Here is a 19,795-nt window from a genome sequence, read left to right on the forward strand (position 1 = left end):
TGAGACAGTGTTGGAAATTCGAACTCATGAGTACGAAAAGTACTATGGATCTATGTGAAGAGATAGTGCTGTTATCCTGAAATTAATGAATAAAATTACTGTTTCATTGGGAAATTGAGGCAGTTTTAGAAACTCATACTCACGTCTACGAAAAGTAATAAATGATACAATTTGGATGTTGGTGAACGAATAGAGCTGGAATCTTTAAATGTGGACCTAAGGTTGTTATTGGAGTTCATGACTGAGGTATTTTTGGAAATTTGTACTTTGGCTACGACAACCAAAAAATTTGGTACAATTTGGACTTTGGTGAACGGGTAGAACTCGAATCCTGAAAGTTGCAACTTAGGTTGCTCTGGGAGTGTAGGAAAAGTACAGAATGGTACCAAATATGGTACAGTTTAGTGAACAGATAGAGCTGAAATTATTAAATTTGGACTTACGATTGAAAGCAGGTTTGGAATATTGAGATTGGTTTGGTATATGGGTACGAAAAGTGCGGGATGGTTTCACACAGAGCTGAAATTCTTAAATTTGGACTATTTGAAAGAAGGATTGAGATACATTTGGAAATTTGTACTTATGAGTACGAAAATCACTAAATTTGAAACAATTTGGACTTTGGTGGAAGTAAGATTACTTTTAGAGTGTAGGATTGATGTAGTTTTAGACATTCTTACCTATGAGTATGAGAATTACTAAATGGTACTAAATTTGAAACAATTTGGATTTGGTTGAATCTTGAGATTTGGAACTTAGATTACTGTTGAAGTGTAGTATTGAGCTATGGAGACAACTTTGGAAACTCGAATTTATGTGTACCAATAGTAAATAGAATAGAAAATGCACTAAATTTGGAATAATTTGAATTTGGATAACGGAGAGAGCTGAAATGAGCTAAAATTTAGAATGTTGGTCATTGACAGAGAGTTAGAAAGAAGGGCCAAAGGGTTTATGCTACTAAATTTAGTGGAGGTATACCGTCACCAGTGGAGGTAGTCTTGAAAATGTATTAGAGGTAGTCTTGAAAATGTATAATGAAAAGTTCTAAATGGAATTACATGTGGAACCTGTACGTTTTTGCTAAAGTGTGGATTTCGGAAAATAGTGGTTATGTGCATAAAGAGTACTTAATAATAATCAACTTGATATTAAATGTAGGAATAGAGGTGGAATTCAGAACTATAGTACAACTAATTATACGGTATTCACGATTTCCATATGAAATATTTTTTTTATTCCCTTTCCGCATACGAAGTAGCGGGTACTTTGCTAGTTCTAAATAAATAAATACGATTTTTTATTACAGGATATAATTCGTAAACTTTCCCTCAATAAAATGTTTATTTATCAACCAATCGAAAATTATAAATTAAATTATTTCTTGGAAATGAAATTAAAATTGTTATACCTTAACACACATGCCCATATCAGGTAGTTTTATAAATGTCTATAAAAACGAACACTCTCTATTGGCAGGTAAATAGGGTTTCCCAGAATGGCACAAATGAACAATATGTAATTTCAGATATATTTACGAGTTGTGATAAAAATTGCAGTCATTACAGGCTGTGCAAGCAAAAGAGAAACATATTTATATATATATATATATATATATTTTTTGTGTGAAGAAAAATGCCCAAATCAAATAATTGTGATAAAAAACTGATAAAGAATTGGCTAGGTGACATTTCAGAAAAGTGTTTTCAAATTGATGGTAACAATATAATTTGCACTACTTGTGACAAAAAAGTAAGATTAAAACTGTGGCTTCATAATATTTTTCTGAAAATCTGATTTAAATATGTTTTTAATATTATATTTATTAAATTATATTTATTTAGGTTTCCTGTCAGAAAAAAATCCAGCTGCAGCAGCATCTAAATACCTTAGTTCATCGAAGAAGAAAACTATCCAGTAACCAATCCAATAATTTAGATGCCGCAAACGATGAAGTAAGCCACGATGTCGATTTAACGAACAATGGATCCAATGATGATGATTTTCAAATGGAATTATATGAGGCTCTAGGTGCAGCTAACATATCACTGAACGTGTTAAGCAACACTACATTTAAAAAATTCTTAACAAAATATACCGGTCGATCAGTTCCCGATGAAAGTACACATAGAAAAAAATACTTGGATAAAGAAAATAAAAAATAATTACTAACCTTTGTTTAAAAATTTAATAAAATTTCAAAAATCTCCATGAAAAATCATTTATTTTGTGGCATATTTTGCAATTAATTCTAAATCGTTGGAAACTGATATGGTCAAAAATATTCCTGAAGTTGGAAAAATTTGTACACTTTAGGGCAGCACCCACATATCGGTATCACCACCATTTTAGGTATTTTCAAGGTTTTATCCGCATTTTCAAAGCGAAGTATTTGTAAATTCGCATTCCGAGTTCTGGGAAAGAGAAAATCAACTTTGCAGAAAATTTGCAATGTAGGTCCATGTTTTGGGATATCCCCCATATTGAGGTTCCTATCCATTTTAGGTACTATTATGGTCCTAGGCGCATTTCCCAAAGTGGTTGTAATTTGTCACGCTGTTGCTTGTAAGTCCAGGTTCGGCAATTCCCATTTTCGACAAAAAAAAAATCCCTGTATTTGAAATACAAGAACAAAATATAGCAAACCAAGGATCATTTTTTTAAATCGATTTCACTTTCTTTTCTGCCGTAGTGTTTTAATATGATAAAGAAAAAATATGTTGGACTAAGAAAAATAAATATTCACAATTTATGGTATGGAGATTTCCACCCAATAAGTATCCCAAACATATTTACAACCTTTTTGGTCGAAAAAGGTGTCGAAACTCCCAAAAATACCAAAATTAGGAAGGTACCATTATATGGGGGCTAACCTAAAAAGTAGACCAATGTTGATAGTTTATACCCTCGGCCTTATGGCTATACCCATTTTTTACGGAAATGTGCCACATATTGGTTTTAGACCTCAAGTTTCTTTGGAGCAAATCTATTTTAGACAATTTGGAGTCGATTTACAAATGACCGCCGTTCGTTCTTATGTACAACTGGGAAACTTGTGCGAATATGAGAAAAATATTGGTCCATTCCTGCTGGCACCTCCCCAACAAAATGTCTAAAATGTTGTTGAAAACTAAGTTTATAGTGTCATGCGAACAGATTTGGATCAATCTTTGCACAACCTAATATTTTAATCAATTTCCTTAGTGCCAAAACTGTCAGCTTTTAATCAAGTCTGAAGATAGGACCCTTCTGTCGGTTACTTCTGGTACCTCCGCACCAAAGGGACAACATGTGAACATTTTTTTAAGCCAATACCAATCGAATGGAAATTCCGATTTCATCCAAAATTTGCATAAAAACTCTATATACTCAAAGATGGGACCTATCGGTCCACAGTTTCTGGTACTTTCCAAGGGTTAACATTTTGAATATTTGTTAACGTAACGAATGTTCGAATTTATTCATATTATGTACGTCATAGTATTTTTACTAACACTAAAATTATTCCGAAGATTGGACCCATCGATCAAGAGTCGACATTTTAAAAAAGTTTAAGGGAACCTCCCCCCCTTTCTCGCTTTTAATTTTTCAAGATTTTCAATGGGCTGGCAAATCAATACCAATGCTTGTTAATGTTTGTAACTTTGCACATAAATATTTGAAGATTTAAAGGAGAAGAAAAATAATTTACAAACAATTTTTTGTTGTTGTTTTTTGTAATTAAAGAAATGTCCTTATTTTTGATGGCGGGCATGATAACTCCCCACTGGAACATCGGAATCCGAAAATTCCAACGGTGTTAGAAAGAGCACATGTCTGTCTTTCGTATGAACTGACTTCGCTCTAAAATTAACAAAATGGTGGACCTTTGAAAATTTTTTTTTGGAAAATCGTCGATTTTTTTACCAAAAACCAAGTTAAAAAATAAGGAAGATCTTCACCGATTGGCTTTATCCTTGTTCATACGATAGCTATACACTCACAGAGAAACGCGTAAAAATTTGGAATCGATTGGGTCATTAGTTTTTGAGTTATCGTGCCCGCCATTCACAAAAGAGAAAATCGCGTTTAAAGTTTGAGAAGCCCTTTAGCCGTCACTTAATGCTAACACAATAAATCGGCTATATCTTCAATAGTCATTGAGATTTTCTCTTAAAATTTTGTAGAGACATTCTTGAATTAGTGTAGATTCGAATTAAATCAAAAAAAAATTGACCCCGAGAATGGGGTGGGGGTCCCCTTAAATTTCATATATTGGGTTGTACATCGTAACCTATTAACGAAATTTACATTAAATCCGAAGGCAACTTCTTTTGGTACCTCAAACTAGATTACCATCTATAATCACTATCCACCACAAGATTACCATTCATCACCTCTGATACCACGCCTTAAACTGTCACAATTTAAAAAAATATATATTTTAGATACTATAAAATTCCATAGTCATGACATTTTAGGGTCTTATACAGGATTTCAGTTTTGCGTAGGCCCATGCTACATACATACAGTGGCTCCATCGAATAATCGGACAAGTGTTTGTCAGATATAATAATGCTATACATTTCAAAAAAATGTCTAAATGTGTAGTTTTTTTTGCTTTTATTTACACATTACTTACTTATATTTCTGAACAATACAAAAAGCAACAACTTTCCTAGTGATAAAAGTAAATTTCGTCAGAAAAACAAAATTAACTCAATTTATTGTGTTCAACGCAAAATCGGACAAAACAAAGTATCAATGTTAAAAGTCCCGTTATTATGCAAATATGAACTTCAAATCTGTATTTTGTTTGTCGTATTCATTTGTAAATTGCATTTAGATCAAGAAAGTGGTAAAACTAAATAAAAATAAATTTAAATGGCTCCAAAAGGGAAAAAATTCAGAAAAAATCAGACAATTAATAGATAAATTGAATTATGAAGGTAAAACAGTAAGAGAAATTGCCGTATTGGTTGGAATGAATAAATCTACTGTCCACAACATTATAAAGAGGTTCCGTGATGAGTTCAGATTGACCAATAAAAGCAGAGAAGGTCAATGGAAGATATTGAATGAGCGAGAAGAGCGTTCGATATTAAAAGAAATAAAACAATATCCATTTAAAAGCGCAAAAGAACTTAAAATAAATTAAAAAACTCGCACTTGAAAAGATGTGTGCCTAAATACTATTCGCAATACATTACATAAATATGATTATTATGGAAGAGTTGCAAGAAAAAAAGCATTTATAAGCCTTAAAAATAAAAACAGTAGAATAAAATATGCCAAGGAGTATTTACTAAAATTAGAAGATTTTTGGAAGCAGGTAATTTGATGATAGATCATCTTAAAATACATTTCTATTGATAGTTTCCATTATATTAAGGATCTGTTTACTGACGAAAGCAAATTTAAATCGCACGGATCAGATGGAAAGATGTATGTGTGGCGTAAGCCGAATGCTGAATTTAATCGTAAGAATACAAAAGCCACTGTTAAGCACGGATGAGGTTCTGTTATGGTTTGGGTCTGCATGTCGAGTGCGGGAATATACAATTTGCATTTTATTGATGGTAAAATGGACAAATTTGTCTACCTCAACATTTTAAAACAAAATGTAAATCAAAGTGCAGACAAATTGGGTATCGCGAACAACTTTGCCTTTTATCAAGACAACGATCCCAAGCACACATCAGGTGTTGCAAAGCTTTGGTTGATCCATAACTGTCCCAAACTTATACAAACACCTGCACAGAGCCCAGACCTTAACGTAATTGAGCATCTTTGCGAAGAATTAGCTAGAAGAGTGTATGAAAAAAATGTAACTCCTTGGTACAGCTTAAGAAGGCTTTACTGAAATCGTGGAACTCCATAGAGCCGGAGGTATGCCAGAATTTGGTCAAATCAATACCGAAGCGTTTACAGGCCGTTCTGGACAACAAAGAATATGCAACTAAATATTAATTTCTCGATTTTTTGCATTTTTTAACATTGATACTTTGCATTGTCCGATTTTGCGTTGAGCACAATAAATTGAGTTAATTTTGTTTTTCTGGCGAAATTTACTGTTATCACTATGAAAGTTGTTGTTTTTTGTATTGTTCAGAAATATAAGTAAGTAATGTGTAAATAAAAGCGAAAAAAACTACACATTTAAACAATTTTTTTGAAATGTATAGCATTATTATATCTGACAACCACTTGTCCGATTATTCGATGGAGCCACTGTATGTCATACATATCAGTTTTAGGATGATTACCTACCCAATTATAAACCAAAATATCGTATTACAGCCATGTGGGTTAAAAAAGGTGCCCAAAATACCGAATATTTAGGGTACCGTTATATTGGGGCTATACCAAATCTTTTACCGATATATCCCATTTTCAATGCCAAAAATCCTAGGAGTAGTAGCAATGCCAAATTTCAAAGCATTATATAAAATATTGCGAGAGGACACTGATATGGTGTCTCCGGTGAACATAAAGAAAAATAATATTTTGTGATACATAAACTAACAATCATATCCACACAACTTCATGGAAATGTTTAGTAACATGAATCCATCAATATATTCTAGGGATTAACAAACAAATCGCTAGAATGCATTTGAATTGAATTTGACATTGTTTGTTTATCTTACAATCGGATATTTAAAGCCGGCTATGGGACATTAGCACTTATTATAACTCATTACACCGTTCATTTGCCGCTCTGGGGGTTAACTAATCAAGAAACGTTGTTTAAACATTAAACCCTTACGCTCAGTGTGACAAGGGTAGTGTTTAAGATGCCCCCACAAGCCATTTAACCGAAATCGCATTTGTTTACTTTTCTTCGCTAAGAGAGTCCCATAAGAGAGCCACACATACTCTGTTTGGTGGAGCACAGCCTCAACAACAAAAGTAACCGGCCTCGTCGGTGCCGGTTTTATTTTTGCCATAGCAGGCATGGCATTACAAATTTTGTTTACATTTTTTCAATCGCTCTCGCTCTCTGGGGAGATGTGTTCATTCTCTCTGGTATCCAAGAGAGTGTCGCCCCATAATGAACGTGTTGTTGTCGAAATGAACACCACACCACAACGAATGAATTGCAAACAAAACAAAAGAGGAAACACAACAACAAAAGCAGCAGCAATAACAATAAACAAGTCACCACTACTGCAGTCGGTTAAGGTGGGCTCAGTCTGGCCAGCTATCAGTTAGCATTGGGCTCTCGTACGGTTTGGTAGTAAAGACGCGATACAATCGGTGGTGCGCTATATAGAGGATAGTTTCTTTCGTTCGATACGAGACAACAACAACAATAAGATACGCGACAGCAACAAAAACCAACGTTCCATTCCAATCAAACAGCCAGCCAGCTAGCCATCCATGTGCAGCACATTATTACACCCGACAAATGCGGATTTGTTGTGGACCTAGTGTGTGTTGTTGTTGGTTGTGACTCCTCATTCTGCAGAGAATTCGTGGCGAATGAGGTAAAGTGAAGTGAAAAATTCATAAGGAGGAAAATACATAGTAATCGTAGTAGTAGTAACTCCATTGAAGTGGTGTGCCAAACAAAACAACAACAATAAAGATAAATAAATAAAATACAGCGAGATTTGTGAATGAGTGCGTATGTGTGTGAGTGTTAGCGCGAGATTTTCTTCATTGATGTGTGAGAAACGCCAAGAAAAGTGCCTTTGATAGAAAGAAAGAAATAAAGTAACGAATCGAAGAAGAAGTGAGCCAAAATAACAGCAAAGCCAAAATAAACCAAAAATTTCTATCTGCAGTTCAGTGCTGCCGATCAGAGCAAAGCGGTGCGTGTGCATATTAAAAAAAATATATTGTTTGAAAGTTGATGCTGACTGTCTGTCCGCGCCAGCCTGCCAGACCCACAGCAGCTGCAACGACTTGTAGTAGCAACAACAACAACAATAAAAACAACGTGTGCCTTTCTGTTTAGCAAGTGAATGAATTTTGATTGTTGGTGCAGTGCAGAGCCGTTCCGTGCAGTGCAGTGCATCCAAACAAACATCCATCTATCCAACATTGCGTGGGTGTGTGTACCAAACTCTGGAAACTAAGCAACAACTACAACAACTCCGTCCCATACAAAAATAGTGAAAATATCTACAACTAAGAGAAAAATGTAAGAAAACAGAAAAAAATAACAACAAATATCCAAAAATACACATCAGAGAAAATATAAACACAAAAGCAACAAAAACAACAACAAATGAAATATAATTTTGAAAGTATCTGTCTGCGGTGTGTGATATGTGACTAACTTCAAACAGCCAAAAGCAACCAACCACCCCCTACCTCAATCAAATTTCAAACCAAACAACATTAAAAAGAAGCAAATATAGAAAAATCATCCAGACACAAAGAAACCAATTCACGGGAAGCTGTAACCTATTTCTTGGAATTATTAAATACAAACAAAAAATGTCTATGTCTATATGCATAATTGCAGAATAATTATGATGTAGACAATTGCTGTAGGAGAGTTCTTATGTTTTTTTACAAAGTATTTTCATTTGATGATTTGCATTCAGACATTAACCTCTTCAGTCAGAATCAGCGAATTCATGATTCGGACTTAATTGAGATACACCGTTTTTTGGTGGTGATTCCCTAGGTGTGTCTGAAGAATAAAACTTTTTAAAAATGTCCAGAAGAATTGCAGATAAACTTTATCGCAATATGTATATGTAGACAATATTTTTGAAGTCTTCGTGAGCGATCTGAGGATATTAAATTTGTGATTCGGTTTTATAACACCTTGATATATTCACCGGAGATTCCTTAACGTATATACATGTATTCTTGATTAAAATAAAATTCTATTTCGAATTCGGGATGTTCTTCCGTCAGTTCGCTTGCCTGCTGGTTTTACGACAGAGCTCGCAATATTTAATTTAGAAATTTTATGTATATCGTCCACGTTGTGGTATAGCCCCCATATAACGGTAACCCCAAATATTCGGTATTTTGTGGATTTCTAGCATTTTAGATATTTTATCACTTTCTCGGGTAGCCCAAAATTTCGCAGTTTTTGGATTTTGATTTAAAAAAAATGGCAGTTATTTATTATTTGGATTCTCATCTCTCTACCGAAATTTTACCATATAAATATCTTCAACGTTTTTACATTTGGAATAGTCACCTCATGGGAACTGATGAGGATCAGTGGCGAGATCCGAAACACCATTCCTTTCCCACTAATAAATATTTATTTTTTTATATAAAGCCCCAAACTGGGATTAGACCTGGCCCGCCAAAATTACTGAAGACTACCGCCCTGAGGACTGCGACAGAGTGCCTCCTCATGACACCAGTGGAACATCTTCATGAGGAGACAAAGATCCTTCACTTACGTCAGCATTAAACACTGATGCACTTGGCGCAGCGCTGAACGGATACAGATTGAATTCCGTCCTTGGAGCTCACCCCCCACCTATAACCGCTGAAGAACATCAGCTGCCCAGACAAACCAGAATAGTTTTGGCCCAATAACGTTCAGAATGGTGCAGTCGTCTCAATTCGTATTTGGCACGGATTGATGACCAAGTGCAGAATGTCTGCCCAGCATGTGGTACCAGCCATCATACCACATTGCACTTATTCAATTGCCCAGCCAAATCTACTCGTGTTTTTCTTAACTTGGAGACGGAAGCAGATTGAATTTAAACAGGAAAACTATATTCATATAAACTGCTACAACAACAACTAAATAAAAAGAATAAGCCCATTAAAGTCGAATACTCAATTCGAGTGTTATCGGCGCCCAAGCCAGACAGCCAGGCATGGATTTGTTAAAAAATGGGGTCAAAAAACTATATTTCGATGAGACATATTTCGACGTAGCAATGCATATATAATCCCCTTAGGCATTAGGGTGAGGATATAAAAAACATAGGTCCTTTGTCAAAATCGAACCGACCGGTCCCAAGTTGTAAATTGTACACTAATCCCCATTTATTTAAAACTGGTGGATAGATTAGTACCTTAGTAGAAATTTTCAGCTCTCTGAAATATGAGAATGAACAACTCTTCAAATTCTCCAAACCCGTTGACACCACTAAATGAAAATAATAAGCCCAATCTGAAGCTATTTACACATCGTTTTAAAGTAGGAAATGGGCACATCTGCCTCTCGATATTCCCCATAACTTGTGTCTATAGATCTCAAAATATTGAAAATCCGAGGACCCTCTTAAGTAGAACTATGTAATGAACTGCCGTACCGACGCTATAATAATATAGGGTGCAATATTGAAGGACTTTTGAATTATGGTGATGAAATCGTGAGCTTTAGAAGAAGGGTTTTGACTATTTCAATCATTGTAAATACAGTAAAATGTCGATAATCGGAACATCCGGATTATTCGGTAAACGGATTGTTGTCTCTATTAAATGACTTTTTAATAATATCGCAGCATAGCACGAAACTACAGATAGAATAATGAACAGTGAATATTTTCCTTAATAGTGTAATATTTTTGCACGACGCTTTCAGTAAAGAGGTCACACAAAAATTTATAAATTTTAGTGAACCTTTTATTTAAAAAAAAAAACTCGATATTCCGGCAAATTGTTAATCTGGATTGGGCACAGCAATTAACTGAGCGGGTTATCGAAATTTTACTGTGCTTCATCGTAAAAACCCCATTAACAAACTGACGTATACAAGTCGTTTGCGAACACCTGAACTCCACACTAAAACTTCTAGCATTCCGAGTAGTACCGCATACTGAAATTATTCTCTTCGATTTTTTTGTCAAGTGTGTTACTGCAATGTCAGAGAATGCATTCTGAAATACCTCCCTAAATGGTAACATGTGGCGACGTATGTGTGGTCGGTCAACGTTGTTTACGTTCTGAGGTGCATAGTAAAATTTTCTGGCTCATCTGTGTGACAACAGGCAAAAGAAAAAGCAAAAACAAAAAAGATTCATAAAAAGCCAACAAAAAGTCCATAGCAAAACTTCGCCATTAAATTTTTATGACTCATCTGTGGATTGTTGAATTGCCAATTTATTATTCATAAGTATTTGCTTTTGACGATGTTTTTGTTGTCGTTATTATTATTGCCGTTTTGCATATATGACAGACATACGCACACACATGCCTACCTATAGCGGAGGCAATATTTGCCTGACAGTTTTGCCATACAAAGGCTATTTATTTGCTAAATAGATTCTGTCAGTTTTTTTAGGGCAATTCTGAATCACGTTCTTTCTTCACTCCACGTCTATTCGCTTGAAATAGTTTGTGCTAATTGAACGATAAGTGATTTTAATTAACGGATCTACTGTGAAAAAAGCATGAAATTGTTGATCTCCGAAGGGGGATATGTCGGTGTTGACCGCTTTAAAAGTTGAGTTTATTTGCCCTTAGAAGAAAACTATGGTGCTGCTGTTTAATGGAAGGAATCTAAAAATTCTGATAAAGAATAAGTATATATTCTCAAATGTTTTTCTATTAATGATATTATAATATGAAAAAATATGAAGTTAGGGAGAATATAAATTATGGAAACATTTTAAATTAGCTCTCAGGAGGCTTTTCTCTTCTAGATAAGGAAATCTTTCATTTGCAATATAATTATTACATTGGAAAAGTATGGTAATTTTCGGAATAACTGCCTAGAGTCTAGGTAAAGTATTAAAAAATACACAATGTTCAAAATGTTTGCACATTGTTTGGCGAGGTACCGGGAGGAGTAAACCGATGAAGCAAATTTTCGCCGTAGCAAAGCGTACGGTAACCTCAACCTTATGCCTAATAAGGCATAAGGATATAAAAAATATTAGGCCCTTTTTCGAAATCTCACCTTAATACAAATTGTCGCGACAATCGGTCCAAAATTGAAAATTGTACTTTGATCCCCATTTATTTAAAATTGGCGGATGGACTAGGTGCTGGTGCGAGAATAATTCAGCTCAAAAAAATATGGGAATTATTGCCTAATAGCATGGTATAATTATAGAACGTAGTCTCATTTAAGAAATTAATAATGGCAACCCATTTTTAATTTAGAAGTCATCTATCAATTTCAAATTGTTTGAAAAATAAATTCCATTAAGTTTTATGCATGTCGATTGGCATATTTTTTAAAAAATTAAAATTGTTTAATCCTTACTTGCGGTCAATTGTCCTTCAGCTTATCTACAGATGCTACAACTTATACTTATAGATTATAGATGCTGCGTACTTCAAAATATTTAACATTTTGTAAGTATTGTCACTGAACACGTGTTGTTCGTACATTTTGAAGGAATGTTGCCAAAAGTGATGAAATTATGAAAAAAATGGAATTATATACCTACATGAGACTACCTTTTGTAATTATGCCATGCCTGATAGGTAGGAGAATATTAAATGTGGTGTTCAATTTATATGTTGCTATTCTGAAACCCTGGACCTACTAATAATCTAAATATTTGAGATAATATTTGAAAGTCGGTGTTGCCGACAGATGTATACCATCAGCCTATGGTTGGAACAGGTCTTCGGAATTACATACATGTTTTATTATTCGATTTCGCCTAATATGTAATTCATATACATAGAAAAATTCACCATTTGTGGGGGAGGTACCAGAAGGAGCAGATCAATGGGTGCCATCTTTTGACTTGATCTAGGTTTGGTAAAGATAACATATCGTGTAAAGTTTGGTTCAAATCGCATGATCGTTAGCATGATATAAAATTATTTGTTTTGCAAAATTTTGACCATTTTGTGGGGGGATATATCAAAAGGAATGGTTCTTTGAACTTAAACTTAGCATGGAAGAAGTATTACGGTTTGCAAAGTTTGGATGAAATCAGTTACTCCCTTCGAGAGTTATCGCACCAGCCTGACAGACATACGGACGGAAAACTGTGTGAAAAGGATTTGGTTCAAAGAAACATGGGGTCTAAAATCAATATTTCGATGTGGAACATTTTTGCCGTATCATATTGTATATAACCTCATTCGCCATAAAATTGTCCGTCAGAAGGAAAAATCATTGGAGAAACGAAATAGCAAAATATTGCCCAATCTATGAAAATCCTTTAATAGTAAGGAATGTATGTGATTTTAAAGTTTGTCGTTTCTCTTTAAATTTTGAAGATATTGTATTTAAATATCTATTGATTTTAACGTTGAACCCCTTCAAGTGATGGTAATATGCCAATGATTCGTCATTAATTGTTTACTGAAGGTTGAAAAGTTATGAGGCACATTAAATAAATATAAATAAATAACATGAAATCAGACACGGAAGTGTACGAATTTTTGCCGAAAAAATTTTTGCAACAACTTTTTAAGAGATATGTTGTTTTTTATTGGTTTAAGAATGATAAGTCAAGTCGAGTAGACTGTTTAAATAATATGAAGAGTTTTCGAGTACATATCCGCAAAATGTGTTTCATTTCCAAATGTGGCTACGACAAATAACGATTAAAGAAAATATAGTTTGTTATTATTTAATATTGAAATTAAAATCATATACAGATATAAATATTGTTATGGCAAAATTTATTATTTGCATACCATCGAAAATTACATGTGAAAGAGCAAGATGTAAGCATGGGTGTTTCGATGATGGTCATCAATATTTAGCAACAAATTGACGAAGGCTTTTGATGTTTTCATTATAAGGTGTATTATTCTTTTCCTTTCCCTCTGTAGTATTTTGGAGGTCGTAGACGCATTTTGCAACCAAAGTGGTGATAAATTGGAATTCCACAGAAAATTTTTAATCTTTTGAAAGGGTTCTTCATAAAAGTTCCGTATCATTTGCGATATATTGAAAGTTTGATTTTATTTAGCATATATATATAATAAATGATATAATAAATGATCTGACCTTTCATTTATTGATATATTCTCAAAGATTTTATTTATTTATTTTCATTATTATTGATATTTGATTGATTTATTATAAACAAAATATGCGTTCTAAAATCCATTAGAGATGATCTAAACAAATGTGAGACATCTTTGAAAATGAAATAAATAAATGCATGATTTTAAAATGCTTGTGTTCAAAAATACGAAGGAAGTACCATTTTCAAATTGACGCTCTAAAATGAATATTTTTGTAAACGAAACACAAACACTTTTCATCATTATCCCATTTTGATAAAATGAAAACAATTTTTTTATGGACCCACTTAATGTGTGAACTGTTTTCGTTTAACGCCTAAAATAACAACGGCAACAAAAACAATAATCATAATAATACGACTTCTATGGCCATATGGCGAAATGCTGGTGTGTGTGTGTGTGTGTGTGCGTGTGGAGTACTCTTTTAGGGAAAATCAATTCCATTTGCTTGAAATTATTTTCAATTTGGGAATGAGTGAGGAATAGATGGATCGATGGATGATTGGATGGATGGGTATTAATTACAAAACAAAACAGAAAAAAGTGTAATGAGAATGAAAATTAAAATTAAAATAATGATAAGATTGATTTGTTACGACTGTTGCATTTTGATTACCCTCTGAGGCGCTCTCAACTGAATTGATAAAATTAATTAGAAATTATGATTATTGCTAATCAATGAGGTCATTGCAAACTATGGGTTAATTGAAATCAAATGCTTAAAATTTTTATTTATTTTTTTAAGAATGCATTTTGAATCGAAAATACTTAATATTAAAAAATTGTGGGGTAGAGTGAACATAATTGTTTAATTGAATGTAATTTATTTAGTGGGTATAACCTTTCCTGGACAACAGTTTAGAATGATATTATCTTCGAAATGACGGTTAATCTTCAAAGATTTCTTAGCAATGTCTTCTATTGTTCTTGAGCGATACCTTGCCCATGTTTTGACATAGCGCCCATATTAGAGACCCTGTCGATTTATGGTTCTTTGTCTTTTTTATTTTTTCAAAGGATATATTTAAATATTTTCTCTAGTACCTATAGCGACGGTTTTTGTTCTGCCAATGGTGTTTCTCTGGGATATGTTTTTTTCAAGAATATATTTCTTAAGAATAGTTTTTGTTTTAAGGATCAACAAGTCAATAAGATATGATTTTTTAAGAAGTATATGATTTGAAAGTATTATTTTAAGAAGTAAGAAAGTGTCAGTCGTTGTTGCTTATATATATATAGTTTTAATGTTGATCAAATCGGTTATACAATTTGCTTCAATTTAATAAAATGTACAATTTTATAAAATAATAACCCTTTCTGGGGAAGAACTTTATCTAGGCTTTGTAAAAATAATAGATTGGGCAAAAGTTTGTTTGGAATCGGGTATTACTTTCGCCTAATATGGAATTTATAAATATTGAACATTTTGACCCTTTGGAAGGTACCAGAAGGGGTGGACCAATGTATGTGACCTTTGGACTTCATCTACGCTTGGTAAAAGAAATAGGTTGTAAAAAGTTTGGCTCAAATCGGATTGTCCGTTCACACGATATTATAAAATTAATTTGTTGCACTATTTTGACCATTTTCTGGGGCAGGTACCAGAAGGAGTGGACCAATATTCCTCATTTTCGAACTTAAACTAGGTTTCGAAGAAATATTAAGATGTGCAAAGTTTGGATTAAACCGGTTACTTCCTTCGAGAGTTATCGTGCGCACCAGCCGGCCAGACAGACGGACGGACATTTGTAAATCGACTCCAAATTGTCTGAAATGGATTTGGTAAAAAAAATGGGTTCTAAAACCAATATTTCGATGAGGGATATTTTCGCCATATCAAAGTGTGTATACCCTTATTAGCACGTAAAGCTGAGTTGGAAAATGCGACTTATCGGTTCACACCTTCTAGTACATACCGCATAAAGAGACAATATTTAGAAAACTTGTAAATCTCAAATAGATGAAAGAATTAATTTTATTATAACTCTGTATATTTTTACCAATGGTCCATTTGCCATCTTTCACAGAAAAGCAGGCAAGAAGACGACAAACAAAATGTCTATTTCTGTTGTTTTAAACACAAATTTAAGCATTTTAATTTCAATATTTTCCCCACTTAATGAGAGAAATTTAATCCACACGTACCCATTCACACACACACACACACCCATATCATATCCATAAATTATATTTAGTTTTGTTTAATTTATGATAAAATTTTATTACTTCCACATAGTTTACGTTTGGACCAACAACAAATGTCTGAACTCCTACAAGAAAAACGGAGTGTTTGTTATCTTGCTTTTATTGGTGATTTTGCATGTATAAAACAAGTCCAGAAAACAGTATCGACAAACAACGGGAACCAGACATATCCCAAATAATAAAACAGCAATCAACAACTCCAACAACAAAAACAAATAGACAAAAGAAAAACGCTGTAAAACAAGCAATTGAAGCGAGCGACTGGCCCATGTTTTTACATCCGAACTGATTCATTCGCATATGTTCAATATGCAAACAAACACACTCACACAGACAATCAAACAAATTTGATTATATACTCAGGCACACATATACATACATACTCACACTATATGTAGCTGACATATGAACGCATGCATATTGAACCATTTGTTTGTTGTTGCTTTGCTGTTTTTTATTCAATCAGCAACAACAATTTTCAAAAAAAAAAAAACACTTTCCAAATTACAACAACACCACCACCACTAACATCAATTGTAGGAACTATCACTAAGAAAAGAAGAAGACGAAAAAACAAAAGAAAGAAGGAAAGATACATTCATAGATAGCCAAACATCCGACTTTACTATCTTCTCATCGTGATGACCAACAACAAAAACAACAGTAAGCGTGATACACCATCAACAATTTCTTCGACATTGGCCTCAGCCTCATCGGGGCTTGGGCATTAGAGCGGTAGTAGTCGTAACAACATAATCACAACAAACCAAACAAAAAAACTAAAATCGAACGAAAAATTAGAGAAGCACCTACTTATCTGGTTTTGAAAACAAAACAGAAAATACTACAACAACGTCAATGATTCCAAGATTTAAAATACACACACACGTGCGCGATTGGAAAAAGCAAAACAAACTAAAAACTTATAGAGCGATAAATTTGAAAACGGGCGAAAAAGATAAATATGCAGTAACTTTAGAGCTGCTGATAGTTAAATAAATAGATACGATATATAGACAGACAGGCAGATTAGACGGACATACATCTGGGTGCGCATGCGAATAGACTGACATGCTAACTATGTATGGTCAGCAAGTAGTAAACCTTTCACCAGAAATTTTGAGGAACAAAAGTGTTCCATTCATATTTAAAATTAAAAAATAAAAATATTTGTCAGGAAGCAATGTAGAGTCAGAAATGTAATATATCTCGGACGAATTTTAACTGCTTCGACTGTCATATCCTCATCCTCTCATATCCTGGAAGACGCATTTGTAAACCCATACTTTGTGAGATATTATCGGTTATTAAAGAATGTCTAATCAGAGAAAGAAACGATGCTGTACAAAATTAAGGTTATAGTCTGGGGTGTAAGAAATTCCTAATGGGAATGAAAGCCCATGGGAAGTATAATGAGAAACGAGAGGGACAAACTCTAATGTTTATAAAAAAACCGTTTTTATCATTATTTGGGTATATTGCAGGAATCGAGTTCGTTCTTATTTTCTTCACCCGCAATCTGTTTAGATGGAGTCTCCAATGACAATTGATATTCGCATGTTTTCATCACCCTTTTCCGAAGGATAATTAGAAAATGTCGAATAAATTGTACACTATGAAGAACTGTGCGATTCGTCTGAAATATTTACCATAAACATATCTCACCGATTAGACGTATATGCATATCAATTGGAAGCAAAAAACATTGATAATCATCGAAAATGTTAAAGTTAGGTCCATTTTTTGAGTCCCGCCTTATTTCAATTGTTTTAAATGTTCCCGTGCGAATCTTCGATACATGGGCTGTAATTTGGCAATCTTGGTTCTAGAAGGGTGAAAAATATGGTTGCAAAAGTTTGTCAAGTTCATATTTTGACATAGCTACAATATAAAGCTCTAGACCCATTTTAGGTATTTTAATGGCCAAGACACATTTTTTCAAAGATATGACTGTAATTTGGCAAGCCAATTTTTTGGTGAATAAAAAATGTAATCAAAGAAAACTTAGTTTTATTCGGCTAGCTTTACCACTTTTTAAGCTTCTTTTGCACCGAAAAAAAATGTTTAAAGTTCAAACGGACCATGTCAAAAACAGACCTACATGGAAAAATTTCGCACACTCTTTTTTACGCAAATAGTACTAAACCTTTTTTACGGAACAAAAATCAAGCAAAACCAAATTAAGGTGGGTAAATGTCGTTATAACCTTTAAAGTACCCAAAATCGGGTGTACAGTTATATAGTAGATATTCAATATGACATAATTTTTTTATGGGTAGATTTGACATTCCCTTGGAATCAACAGTATCAAATTATAGTCGGTTCGTTTGAAAACGTTTCCAACATCCCCAAAATGCCGAAAATGGGGATTCCGCTCTCTGGCGGCTACCCAGAATCATGGACCCATATTGATCATTATTGGTAGGGAGATTTTTTTGCCAAATGAGAATGCAAAACATAAAATTGGAGCCACATCGTTTGAAAAAGTGCCTAAAGTCACTAAAATAATATAATTTTTAGTAGCGAGATTTTCTAACCATGGAGAATGCCAAACACGAAATTACACCAAAATTTGTTTAAAACGTTCCAAAATATCTTCAAAATACCGAATATTGGGCTAACCTACAAAGGACCGATATATCCCATTTCCAATGCTAAAATTGGAGTAGTAGCAATGTATGTGCCAAATTGCAAAGCTCTGATGACATGGCATAATCGAAATAGAATTTTATTCTGATTAAGATAAAAATGGGGTCTCTGGTGAATATTTCGAGGTGTTAGAAATAAATTTAATATATACCAACCCACCTTGTGGAGGGTATAATTAAGCGTTAAGAAATACTGATCTCATTATTTAGTAAAAACATATGTATATATTTCTATAAATTTGTTAGCACTTTTATTTGACACTTTTTTAATTGCAGTATTGTAGTATTTTTTTATCAAAAAAGTTTTGGCAACTCGCCCATAAGCGCGGATTAAAAAATATTTAATATGAGCTTTATTTTTTAATAAGGACGTAAACTTGATAATTTGTATACCCTACACAACAATGTTTTAGAATATTATATGTTTGTGTGGCCCCAAATGTTTGTAATGCCACACAAGATCTCGAACCACGTTTTAGTATACTGGGCTTCATATCTCGACTATTTGAATCGATCTATTCATGTGTTCTTCCGTCTGTCGGTTATAATTTGTAATAAAAGTACTGGTCGCATTTATGGATCAATCGTCACGATTTTTTTTTTTTTTTCATTTCTGACGAAATTTGGCACAGCTTATTATGTAAAACGTTCGTCTATTGATTTACAAGTATAATCGAAATAGTTGCAAATATAGGTCCCATAATATAGGTCCGAACGAGTGTAAAACGACATGTACATTAAACCTTCTGACCGGGTTATCCTTCTTTAGGCGGATGTATTTGACATATATGCAATGAAATTGACAATTTAAACCCACTGGGTTAACGAAATCCGTTTCAATGTAACGAAATCCGTACAAACGCAAAGATATTAAATTTTATCACTGATAAATTTATTGGTCTGTTCCCGTACTGCAAGAATCTACTCGATTTTACTATTTTCTTCGATATCATAAAGGAAAATTCGTTATCGTAGTAAAAGCTAGTAGATTCTTGCAGTGCGGTAATAGACCATATGTTTTATTTAACAAGGTTCAGCTTTATATCGGTTCAGAAATAAATTTTGCTCCCACACATAATTTA

The sequence above is a fragment of the Musca vetustissima genome, unplaced genomic scaffold (genome assembly GCF_032173495.1).
Source record: "Musca vetustissima isolate MV318-11 ecotype Yass unplaced genomic scaffold, APGP_CSIRO_Mvet_v1 utg7762, whole genome shotgun sequence".
Taxonomy (NCBI): Eukaryota; Metazoa; Arthropoda; class Insecta; order Diptera; family Muscidae; genus Musca; species Musca vetustissima.